General features: G+C 40.6%; 1 protein-coding gene across 1 annotated transcript in view; it reads right to left on the minus strand.

The window, feature by feature from the left end:
• The window catches only part of FRMD6 (FERM domain containing 6), a 254,916-nt gene that overhangs the window by 87,951 nt on the left and 154,153 nt on the right, over positions 1–12,812 (minus strand). The gene's annotated exons all lie outside the window — the stretch shown is intronic.

Below are 12,812 nucleotides of genomic sequence, written 5' to 3' on the forward strand. Positions count from 1 at the left end.
AAATGGAGTAAGCCACCCTTCTGGGCACCCAGGAAGCGAGGCGAGCCTCAGGTGGACACGGTGGTGTAGACCACGACGATCAGGGCCGTTCCCCGTGCTGTGGAGACGGAGGTGCGAGGGGACCCCGGCGGCTCCCCACCTTCTGGCCGAATGGCCCTCTCCGCCGCCGGCTCGGCTCCCTCGGGGCGCTCCCTCCGGAGCCGAGTCTGGCTGGCCGGGGACGGCTGTTTGGCCTGAGCGTCGTCTTAGTAAAGCGGAACGCCGGAGGGGAGGCCACTCCGAGAGGAGGCGGTCCCCAGCGGAGGAGGCTTCGTGAATCCCGCAGCCACTTGCCCGCCCGCCACTCGGGACGCCGCGCCTCGTAGGTTTCACGCTGGATGGAGGGGCGCCTCCGAGGAGGCCCAGCCTCCCCCGCTAACTCTGCCTCTCCAGTTCCTCAGGTAGACACAGCCTCTGTCTGCTGTGGTTTTAGTGCCCGTGGCCCCTCAGAAATTATTTTTGTCCCCTCCCGATAGTGGCTTTGGGGGATGGAGGGCTAGACATGCAAAGGGCCAGTGGAAGATTTTTTATAGCACTAAGAATCAAGCCAGGAGATGGAGGTTTCATTGCCACCTCGGGGTCTGGGGAGGGGGCGAGCTGCACCTCTCCAGTCAGTCTGAGCCCACCAGGACCTGCTGCTGGGGACCGCAGACGAAAGGAGAGACACCCAGCACCTGGCCCCTAGTCCCGCAGGGCGTCAATCTCCTGGCCTTCTGCCTTTCAAGGCTTCCTCTGACTTTGCTGACCCAATGACCCCTGGCCACGGGTGGCAAAAACGCCCTCACTGAGCCCTTCGCTAAAGGAGTGAGGGAGTTTATTTGTCTGGCTTTGAAAATGGGATGAGGAGACAAGAAAACAGGACCTGAGAAAGGACACTATCCAAAATCTGATGCTCTCAGAAATCAACTTTAAAACTGCCCTGCTCTTTTCATCCAAAGATGAATATGTGAAGCCAGCTGTTACTGGTTGAAAGTGTGCCTCTTGTTTGCATGGCAAAGGAATTCAGTTTTGTGTTCATTTACAGCTGTAGCTCTCTTGAAATAATTGCCTCAGTCACAACTTTTACATTTTGGGAACCATACCATTAGAACTGAATATTAGGAACTATGATCTTTTGTCTTTTCACAATTGACAATACATTCAGAACTTATTTCTGATAAAGCTGGGCAGTTTCTAAGGATACTGTACTTACGACTTAAAGTCATGACTCCATTATGGAAAAGAGAACAAGAAATATGTTTCAATGACTGCCTTTTAAATTAGTTGTACTCCAGCACTTTGGGAGGCCTAGGTGACAGGATCGTTTGAGGCCAGGAGTTCAAGACAGCCTGCCAGATCTTGTTTCTACTAAAAATAAAAAATAAATAAATTTTCCGGGCATGATGGCCCATGCCTGTATTCCCAGCTACTCAGGAGGCTGAAGTGGGAGGATGGCTTGGGCCTAGGAGGTTGAGGCCACAGTGAACTGTGATGACACCACGGGACTCCAGCCTGGGTGACAGAGTGAGACTCTGTCTGAAAAAGAAAAAAAAAATTGAGTTGTACTTAGTGTACTAAAATTAAAAATTGGATAACAATAGTTGAGGACAGTGTAGGCATTTAAAAGTAGAGGATTTCACTTTTTACTCATTTTTGTCTTTTATATGCATCAGAATGAGTGCATATTGAATACTACTTGGTAAGGTCTTAAATTAATTTGATATCTACTAAGCTCATCCAGCATTTCATGTGTAAAGATACGTTAGATAATAATATATCACTATCTTGGAAAACAGTTCCTAAATCTGATTTATTTTCAGGTTTCATGAATCAAAATCTAACAGATAAAACAACAACATATTGGTAGGCTGTGAAACATTGCTGCAAATCAAATATAATTAGGTAAAACAAAGAGCAAAATATTTTGAACAGTTTAAAAAAAAAAAAGTATGTTTAAATTAGTTGTACTCCAGCACTTTGGGAGGCTGAGGTGACAGGATTGTTTGAGGCCAGGAGTTCAAGACCAGCTTATTGTCCAGAATTAGATTGTAGGAAAATTCACTATGTGAATATTTTCTGAATCATAGTGATGATATTAACAGTACAAATACCACATTAAACAGAGACTAAAAATATTTTGTAAACCATGTATTTTAAACTCTTAAAATCAGGTATGTAAACTCCTGTAACATCATTGAATTCTGAAAGGACTGATTTGGAAAGTAATACATAATCTAGTAAAGATGGAAGGGGAGCTGAGAAAGCATGTGTTGTTTTGGATATTTCTTATCACAGGAAACATTTTTCTGTGCTTATTACAATAAATGCAACTTTGTGGGTAATAATTCAAAGTTATATTTTTATTTCTTCTTAATGTTGGGATGTTTTATTTTCACTGATATGGTGTTTTTCTAAATATGGGACATTGCCCACCAGGGAAACATTATTGTAAACATATCCTAAACAATTACTTTCCCCATGGCATTTAAACATTAACACAACTCTACATTTTTGCTTTTGTTTTTCTTAGGAAAAGGTTATTCACTCTATGAATTTATTGGGTACTGCCATGCACCAGGCAAAGGGTTAGATTCAGAGATTCAAAAATAAAAATACTCCTTAATCTTAGAGTAGATTGGGGAACAGACATGTGAGTTAACAGTTACAACATAGTGCATGCCATGGTAGAGATACACAGGAGGAATAATGAGAAGGCCTAGGGAGGGAGAGCATCAGACATCCCCTGTGAACTGAGAAGGGAAGGATGAACAGAAGTTTGCCTGAGAACAAGTTGGTTGAGACAGTGCTCTCAAACTTGCAAGCATATTGGAATTACCTAGAAACTTTCAAAAATTATTGATGCTTGTATCTCACGCATATAATTTAATTGGTCTGTGGTATGGCTTGGGCTTTGGAATGTTTTAAATATCCCCAGGTTATTTTAAGCGTAGGCATATGGCAGAGGACACAGTGAACAAGCACACAGACCCATGCTTTTAAAGCATGATGGCCATAGCCTTATTTTGAGAGGTGTAAACGTTGGTAGGTGGTATTTGTACGTTTTGGTGTAAAGAACACAATAATATAGAAAATGAGATGAGAACTGCTGTAATTCACATTCCTTTACAGGTATTTTCTAGACACCAGGATAGTATGTTGACAAGATTAGCATATTAGAAGAAAAAAAATAATTATTTTTATCTTTTGTATAATTCAGGCTTATTGGCTGGGCGCAGTGGCTCATGCCTGTAATCCCAGCACTTTGGGAGGCGGAGGAGGGCAGATCACCTGAGGTCGGGAGTTTGAGACCAGGCTGACCAACATGGAGAAACCCCATCTCTACTGAAAATACAAAATTAGCCAGGAGTGGTGGTACATGCCTGTAATACCAGCTACTCAGGAGGCTGAGGCAGGAAAATCGCTTGAACCTGGGAGACGGAGGTTGCAGTGAGCCAAGATCGTGCCCTTGCACTCCAGCCTAGGCAACAAGAGCAAAACTCCATCTCAATAAATAAATAAATAATAATAATAATAATTCAGGGTTATCCAGGATTCAGAGTATGTTTTAATGCTGATGTGTAACTTCTAGTCTAAGAGAGAAGTCAGTAATTTAACATACTGGCTTTTAAAGAATACTTTTCCAGAATTAAATACCGTTCATCATTCTGGCTGAAAGTCATAATAAAGAAATTAAATTCATTTTTCTTTTTGGTAATTACTGAGATTCATTTTAAAAGCAAAATAAAAAGCACTTTAAACAAAACAAATTTAATTAAGTCCTACTTTAAGGTTTTAGATGTCCCTGTAGCTAATGAAAGAAAATAATCTCACATGGAAACTTAAATAGTTTAGTGATAAAGTCCTGGTTTTCACTGCCTAACATTTAAAATGCTCTTTTTATTATTCTCAGCTGGTAAAAATAAAGTACCCAAAGAGACGAGAAGTCAGGAAAATTGATTATCATTCATTTAATCCGTCTGTCTAATTACCATACACAAGGAGCCCCTAACCAAGAATATGTATAATTATTTTTCAGAGGCAGCATAGCACGGGGCTTAATTTTATGTAGCAAGCTAACTCAAGAAGATTTATACAATTTATAGAAATACAGAGTTGAAAAAGTTAAATTCATTAAATTCTATTCTCCTGATCATCAAATTTTGGAAAAAAAAATATGTAAAAGTAGAATAACTTGATTATCCAGGGTCAAAGTTTCATTTTAATACAGTTTACAGGGGATGTATTTAAAGAACTACTTTGTTTTCATTCTGTTGTGGCTTTAGTTTCACCACAAATATCACATTCCCATTCCTTGAGGGCTTGAGTACTAGAATACTCCAGATGTAAGAAGAAAGGTTTGATAAGGCTGGAAGGGCCAGACCCGGCCCCTTGCTCTTGGGAAGGTATTGCACAATGTAGGAGAGAGGGCCCATCTTAGAGAATTGCACTGGCGTCTTGGAGTTGAAAGGCATAGTGGCAAGGCAGTGCTAGGTTAAGGGATACTGCTACTAACTAAAATATAGTGGAGGAATTATGTATAAATATGGGACTGCTGCCTTATGCATGAGACTTTACCTTATACAGAAGACTGAGGATAGAAGAGCTCTAGTACAGAAAAATGTTGAGCAGAAGGGCAGGAAAGGGTGGATTCCCTACAATATGAAACTTACTCATGTATTCTGTTTGTGTGTTATACAGTGAGTCTTAAAGGTTCCAGAGTAGCTTTGCAGCTCTGATTCTTTGGTTACTCACTGAAAACCTGGGGGAAAAAAATGCCAACCCCAGAGTTGAGAGACAATTCCCTCCGCTCCCATTAGGATACGTGAGAAGAAAGGAAGCAGCAATCTGTCTGGTGACAGACTGGTTACTCTTTGACTTATGCCTCAGGCACGCTGTGATTATCTGAGATAATATTCTCAGAGGAGTCCTTTCAAACACTAGTAATAACATTATGGAGGTCTTAGGCCACTGAGGTTCTCTTCTGTGATGGGTTTTCTTTTTTTTTTTTTTTTTGAGATGGAGTCTCTTTGTGTCACCCAGGCTGGAGTGCAGTAGTGTGATCTTGGTTCACTGCAACCTCTGCCTCCTGGGTTCAAGCGGTTCTCCTGCCTCAGTCTCCCGAGTAGCCGGGACTACAGGCGCCCGCCACCACGCCCAGCAAATTTTTTGTATTTTTAGTAGAGATGGGGTTTCACTGTGTTAGCCAGGATGGTCTCGATCTCCCAACCTCACGATCCACCTGCCTGGGCCTCCCAAAGTGCTGGGATTACAGGCATTGAGTCACTGCCCCCGGCCTCTCTTCAGTCTTTTGTGATATCTTACCAACATGTGCCTAAGACATACTGAACTGGAACAGTGGGAGGGGTGAACATCTGTCTTTCAGAATATGTATGTACAGCCTGGCTAATGCTGGCTTTCTTGAGAATACCAACAAAAGTTCTACTGGCAAAGAGAATTATGAAACCTGTCCATTCTGTTTTAATTTAGTTACCCTGGGTAGGTTATAAGCATAACAAATGTGCCTTTGAACTTGTTTTTGATTGCTTAAGAAAGAATCATGACAAATAAGGTATTCTAAGCCAAATGCGGTGGCTCATGCCTGTAATCTCAGCACTTTGGGAGGCCAAGGCAGGTGGATCGCTTGAGCCCAGGAGTTCTAGACCAGCCTGGATAACATAGTGAAACCCTATCTCTATTTAAAAAAAAAAAAAAAAAATTAAAAATTAGCTGAGTGGGGTGGCTTGCACCTGCAGTCCCAGCTACTCCTCTGGAGGCTGAGGTAGAGGTTCACTTGAGCCCAGGAGGTCAAGGCTGCAGTCAGCTGTGATCACACCACTGCACTCAACCTGAGCAACAGAGCAAGACACTGTCCAAGAAGAAGAAAAAAAAAGGCTTTTCTAGCTCTCGAATTTCATGGGAAGTTCACTGAGGCCAAAGGACTTGGTGCAGCCTCTGGGGACACCCCACCTGTCCATGGTGGTTGGGATTTGGTTATAAAACAAGGTTCTGATGTGCCAGCTATATACTAACTGGTTGGATGAAAGGAAGACAGTACCTTGAAACACCTAACATTAGATTCCTGTTTCTCCTCTCACCTGATTCTAGGTTAGAAACAAAATCTGCATTCACTTTGGTTTGGCTTGGCAATGAAACCAAATGCCAGAAAATCTTAAGAAAGTTTTCTATAGGCAAGGTAGTGGTTAGATTTTTCTTTTTCAAAGATATCCTAATAAATTATTCTATTAGCCTAAACAGACTTCTTATACTTTAGTTCTTCAAGGAAAGAACTCTGCTAATTAGACCATGGAGACTGAATTAGAAATTATGGATTGGAAGATTCATCTCAAAGGACCCCAGATTCAGATGTTTACTTTTGACATGTATGGAGAAAAGAAAGTACTGACCGATAGCGTTCTTAACTAGATTTAGCTTTGAAAGGAAGACTGGGGGCAGAGAAATACTCTCTCTTGTAAAAACATTTTTACGTATTTGTTATTCCTATATAATTAAACCAAACATTCCATGTGATTTCTTGAGCAGAAAAACAGAATCAGCATTATTAGTGATTTTCTGTTCTACAAATAGTCCATATTGGATCATTTTGTCACACTTATACCCCAATTTAAAGGATAATGAGATACATTAATATATGATAGTTTTATGTACAATACAGAATGTACAAATCAATGTAAAATATTACACATCACTTATTTTTATAGCACATTTTACTGTCTGATTTGTGAATCTGTTAACTGTCTCTCCTTTTAGAATTTAAGCTTCATGTGAGCACAGATCTAAAATCTCTCTAAGTGCTATGGCCCCATTCGTCTAGAACAGTATCTGACACATATTTGTTGAATGAATGAATCGCATAAATTACACATAGAGATCGGTGGAGAGAGAGAGTGTGTGTGTGAGAGAGAGACAGAGTGTATGTGTGTGTGAGGGAGAGACAGAGTGTATGTGTGTGTGAGGGAGAGACAGAGTGTATGTGTGTGTGAGGGAGAGACAGAGTATGTGTGTGTGAGGGAGAGACAGAGTGTGTGTGAGGGAGAGACAGAGTGTATGTGTGTGTGAGGGAGAGACAGAGTGTGTGTGAGAGAGAGACAGGGTATGTGTGTGTGTGTGAGAGAGAGAGAGGATGTGTGTGTGAAGGGTGAGATGCACCGAGATGAGAACAGAAAAGGATTAACATTTTTTGAGAAGCTTCTTGGCCAGATATCCCAGGTATTGATGAGAAATGATCTATCCCTTACAAAGACTTGGTTGATTTGAATGGGACGCCTTATGTCACTCAGTTCACATAATGTTTATTTTTTTCAAGTGTCAATATATGGTATAATCAAGATTCTATATCTATTGGTGTTCCTTATTATATATTTTATTTCTATTTTTAGCCTTCCCCTGTATTGATATCAGTGCATCTAATTCAAATTTGGGAAGGATTGCCTATTTTTGATGTTCTGTGATGATTGAATAACAAACTGTAATTACTAATTTGGTCAATAAGAAGTCATTCAACTAAAGAGAAACTATTCTTAACTATACATCCTCCAGCTTTTCAAGATTTTAAGAAGTTTATTAGCAGGATTTTACTAGAGTGGTTACTGTTGAATTCTTTGCTCACAAAACATTTTGATGAGATACACTTGGGAACAGAATAGTTGGAGTTGAACAAGGAAAAAAAAAACGTGTGGCCTTGCCTCCATTTGCTCAGCCTCCACCACCTTCATGCAAGGTTTAACTGGACCTTGTGTTTCCTGTAGCTGCTCCACCTCTGAACCTTTGGACTGGAAACTGCTCTATCCACCACATCTGCCATTTGTCCACCATCTCCCACTAGACTTTCAGTCCCCAAACCCTTCCCTGTTCTTTCAGTTTATTAGCTGTTTTTTGGCTTGACTTCTTTCCTTTTCAGTTTAATCCCTGAGTAGTCTCGTGTCCCAATCCCTTTGACCTTCTAATCCACCTTTCTTAACAATCCCAAAATTCAAGGCCGGGCGCGGTGGCTCAAGCCTGTAATCCCAGCACTTTGGGAGGCCGAGACGGGCGGATCACAAGGTCAGGAGATCGAGACCATCCTGGCTAATACGGTGAAACCCTGTCTCTACTTAAAAATACAAAAAACTAGCCGGGCGACGAGGCGGGCGCCTGTAGTCCCAGCTACTCGGGAGGCTGAGGCAGGAGAATGGCGTGAACCCGGGAGGCGGAGCTTGCAGTGAGCTGAGATCCGGCCACTGCACTCCAGCCTGGGTGGAAGAGCGAGACTCCGTCTAAAAAAAAAAAAAAAAAAAAAAAAAAAAAAAAAAACAATCCAAAATTCAGATCAACTTAATCATCCGTTTTCTTACATTTTGCTTTAAAGACATTGAAGAAGCCTAAAGAAAATTGAATAAATGAGTTGATTAGTCACATCACCAAGACAACAGTTTGGTCAGTGAAACACTCAGAGCTGTTGGGTCAACTTTGTATTCATCCCTGTCTGGCTCTTTCCTTTTCATCACACAGTGACTGTTCAGGTGTTTATGGCTCTCCATAGGTTCCTCATCCCACTCTGAAATCCTGCCACTCTCCATGGTCAACTAAGCCTTACTCTTGCTGGTCACTGATCTGTGAGGGTTATATGTATTACCTTGTTGAATCTTCACAACAGCCCTTTGAGGAAGATATTATTATCCCTGGTTTACAGATGCCCAAGTTCTTAAAGAAAAGAAGTGGTGATGCCTGGATCTGAACCCAGGAAATCTGACTCTAAGCTCATGCCCTTTGTCCCTAAACTGCCTTGCTTCTGGTACAGACTTGGTCAGGCATTTTCTCCCTAGAGCTTCAGTCCTTTCCACCTACAGATTTTTCCATATCTTTCTTCTAGGCCATTCTCTCCTGAATCTTCTCAGTTAATCTCCTCCTACCAAAGCTCTGTATCCCCCTGCTCCCCTGGCTCTCTTAGAGCTTTCGTCATCATTGATTTCTTGATTCGTTTAGCAGATACTTACTAAGTATTTATTGTGTACTAGGTCTTAGGGACAAAGGTAAACAAAACCTAATATCTAGTCCTGGAGCTTTACATTCAAATTATTCCTCTAAAATATTTAACATCTCACCATGCCCTAGGCCCTCTTCCTCCTACAGAAATGCTGAAGTGACTGTATATTTTATACTACATCTAGCACCACACCTGACAAGGTACGAGGAACATGTTTGACAGAGGGACAAATAATTCCAGGTAAAGTAATCAAGGTTTGGAGGTTTGTTCTTAGTCTCTGGCCTCCTTTTATTTATTTATTTAGGAGATGGAGTTTCACTCTTGTCACCCAGGATGGAGGGCAATGGCGTGGTCTCAGCTGACTGCAACCTCCACCTCCGGGTTCAAGCAATTCTCTTGCCTCAGCCTCCAAAGTAGCTGGCATTACAGGCATGCTCTGCCACGCCTGGCTAATTTTTGTATTATTAGTAGAGACAGCGTTTCACCATGTTGGCCAGGCTGGTCTCAAACTCCTGACCTCAGGTGATGCCCCCACCTTGGCCTCCCAAAGTGCTGGGATTACAAGCGTGAGCCACCACGCCCGACCTCTGGCCTCCTTTTTCTAAAAAGTAGCCCACTTCAGGTGTCAAAAACCCTCTCTCACTATGTTCCCTTCTGAGCAGACCCAGAAAGGTTCTGAAAACTAACCCTTTGCCATTAATGACTGACTAGTTGTACTTTCACTGAAATCCCACCAAAATTACCTCAAACTAGTACCTACAGTTTAAGCCTTTTAGTGTATGACTGTGAAACAAAAGGTGCGTGGCCTTATTAATAAATTTTAGCATCTGAAAGGTGGGAGATAATCGTGAGACAAGGGACCCTTCAAAGCCATATTTTGTCACTTCTAGTGGCCCTTGAGTAGAGGGTATTTTGTCCCTAAGGGAACATTTGGCAGTGTCTGGAGGTATTTTTGGTGTCCCAGCTTCATGGGGGAAGTGGGGAGGATGGACAGTGCTACTGTAGGCTTCTAGCCGGTAGAGGCTGGGGATGCTGCTCAACATCCTACAACTCAGGACAGAACCTCACAACAAAGAATTACTGCCCCGACTTGAAAGCCACTGATCAAAAGGGTGAACTTGACTGGAACATCGAGGTGCCCTTGTGAGTCAGGGCAGGTAGTATCTGGGGGGTGCTGGCTGAGCCTGCCAAACATCTATTGAAAAGTTGCTGGAGGTGAAGGATCATGTCTTTGGGACCTAGAGAGTGAGATATTTGGACTCAGTTTCTGCCTTCACCCTTCCCCTCACTTTGTTGGGATCCTCCCATAGCCCCAAGACATTCAGTACACGTTTTATCTCGTCCTAGATCACCTTCTTTTTTAGTATGTGGAGATTTTGAGGGGAAAGGTAAATAGGAGACTCTTTCTCAACAGAGGTAGGATCAGATTTATCTTAATCCCAATTAAACAATTGTGAAGACCCAGAAGAAAAAAGTTGGAAACCCAAGCTTTTCACTTAAGTTAATAGTAGTGAAGAATCAATTTATTGAACAAAAATTAAGTCTTAAAGGAGGAGAATAGGCCGGGCATGGTGGCTCACACCTGTAATCCCAGCACTTTGGGAGGCTGTGGCAAATGGATCACTTGAGGATAGGAGTTCAAGACCAGCCTGGCCAACATAGGGAAACCCCCTCTCTACTAAAATAAATAAATAAATAAATGCAAAAAAATTAGCTGGATGTGTTGGCATCACCTATAATCCCAGCTACTTGGGAGGATATTATCCTATAATCCCAGCTACTTGGGAGAACCTGGGAGGTGGAGGTTGCAGTGAGCTGAGATTATGCCACTGTACTCCAGCCTGGGCGACAGAGCAAGACTCTGTCAAAAAAGAAAAAAAAAATAGAAAGCTATGTTAATAAAGTATAAACTCCAAAATTTAACCAGAAGTTAGTGAATATTAGCTCTTACCATGGAAAGTTATAATAACTTAAATAATTTGCTAAATTTTATTTTTAAGTGGTTTAGTAGAAATGTATTTAATAGATGGAACTATGTGTGTTTTAAACAATAGCTTTTTAAACAAATAGCTACTGCCAAATATGTAGAAGTAAACATTGAAATGATTATTAGGGCTATCAAGAATTGTTTGTATAAATCAAACCGATCAGATTCATATTGATTAAAGCCATTTTCTTATTTTTATACTGCTGTTGTTCATCACATCACTAGCATTTACAATAAGGAATATATAATTACAAATTCAAATATACTCAAATTCTCATGAAGGCAAAACCCAAGAAGAATAGTTGTAAACAGGGGATCATTAAGCACCTTTTTCAAATATTGCTTGATTTCCACTTAGACTTATTAGCTGATTGCTTTTAGAAAGTGGTTTCCAAACTTGGCAATGTATCAGTACCATTTAAGAACTGGTAACAGGGCCAGGAATCTCCAATTAAAATATCAGAAACAAGGTCCCAATGATTTTGATACCCATTCATGACATATAGGTAGTTGCCCTGTTGATGCTTATACTAAAACAAGTTTTAAATGAAGAGGCCAGATCTAAAATATTTCTGAAATGTTTAATTTGAAGCCCCCAAATGCTTTAGGTATTGCAACTCTACCCCTACCTTCCAAGGAATAAAAATGTGGGGGGAGGAATGTGGTAAAATGTGATTAGTAATCTTTTTGTCACAATAACTACATTGACATTAGTGCATCTAATTTAGATTGGGGAAGGACTGCCTGTTTTTAATTTTCTGGGATGTTAATGGAATAACTAAAACTGTAATTATTAATTTGGTCAATAAGAAGTCATTCAGCTAAAGAAAGCAGTGGAACCTACCAGTCTTAGTGAATAACATAATTGCATCTAGTCCCCAGAAACTTCTACATCAATCTAATAATGTATAAAGGAATCATATTCTTAATTAACATTTCCATAAATGTGCTGAAGAGCAGCTCAAAGAAAATGGAATACAGACTGAACAGGGTATACAGGCATCCCAGTTTCCACTCCTTCCCATTCATAGCTTGCTCTTTTGATGCTGCCTTATAGACATCTCTATATTTTATGTATATATAGGGACATATTTCATCTCCACTGTACTGATCTGCTCAGGGCTTTGGAAGGTGATGCCTCATAGATAAATACGAGGTTGCATTGATAGATACTGTTTTATTCTATGAATGACAAGTTCAAAAGGGTGGTTTCCAGGAATGCAATGCATTTGAAATAATCATTTAAAATAATGACAGCTGATCATTTATTGTTTACTGTGTGTTTTAGGTGCATGCCAAGTTTATTATCTAATTTAGTCATAACAGCAACCTCATGAAACAGGTACCATCATAATTCCTGTTTTACAAATAATGAAACCAGAAAACAGACAAATTACCCAAAGTTAGTAGCTTATTAATAGTGGAGTTCGTAGTAATTATTTTTGTGTATGAACTCGGCAGAGAAGTATGTAAATAATTTTTTAAAAAACAAAGGAAAAGAAAAGTCCTGTGAAAAAAAAAATGGAAACACCTAGTTTTAATTTAAAAAATATATATATATTCTGACACTTGAAGTGTCCAGTTTCTTAGCAGAGAGTGGCTGGTTTTCAGATAGCAAACTGTGTATCAGAAAACCAGGAGAGAACCCAAGATATGTCCCTCCTCAAACTGATTCAAACTTAGATATGTATATGGAACCTGAAGGGCTGGGAACAAAATTCTCAGCCCATTTCTAGTGGGTAGAACATTTAAAAATAATTATAAGGAATTATGTGAAGTCATTTGGCAAGAAGGAGTCAATAGCGCAGTGTTGGATGACACCTC

This window comes from Trachypithecus francoisi, unplaced genomic scaffold (genome assembly GCF_009764315.1).
Source record: "Trachypithecus francoisi isolate TF-2019V2 unplaced genomic scaffold, Tfra_2.0 Lachesis_group3, whole genome shotgun sequence".
NCBI lineage: Eukaryota > Metazoa > Chordata > Mammalia > Primates > Cercopithecidae > Trachypithecus > Trachypithecus francoisi.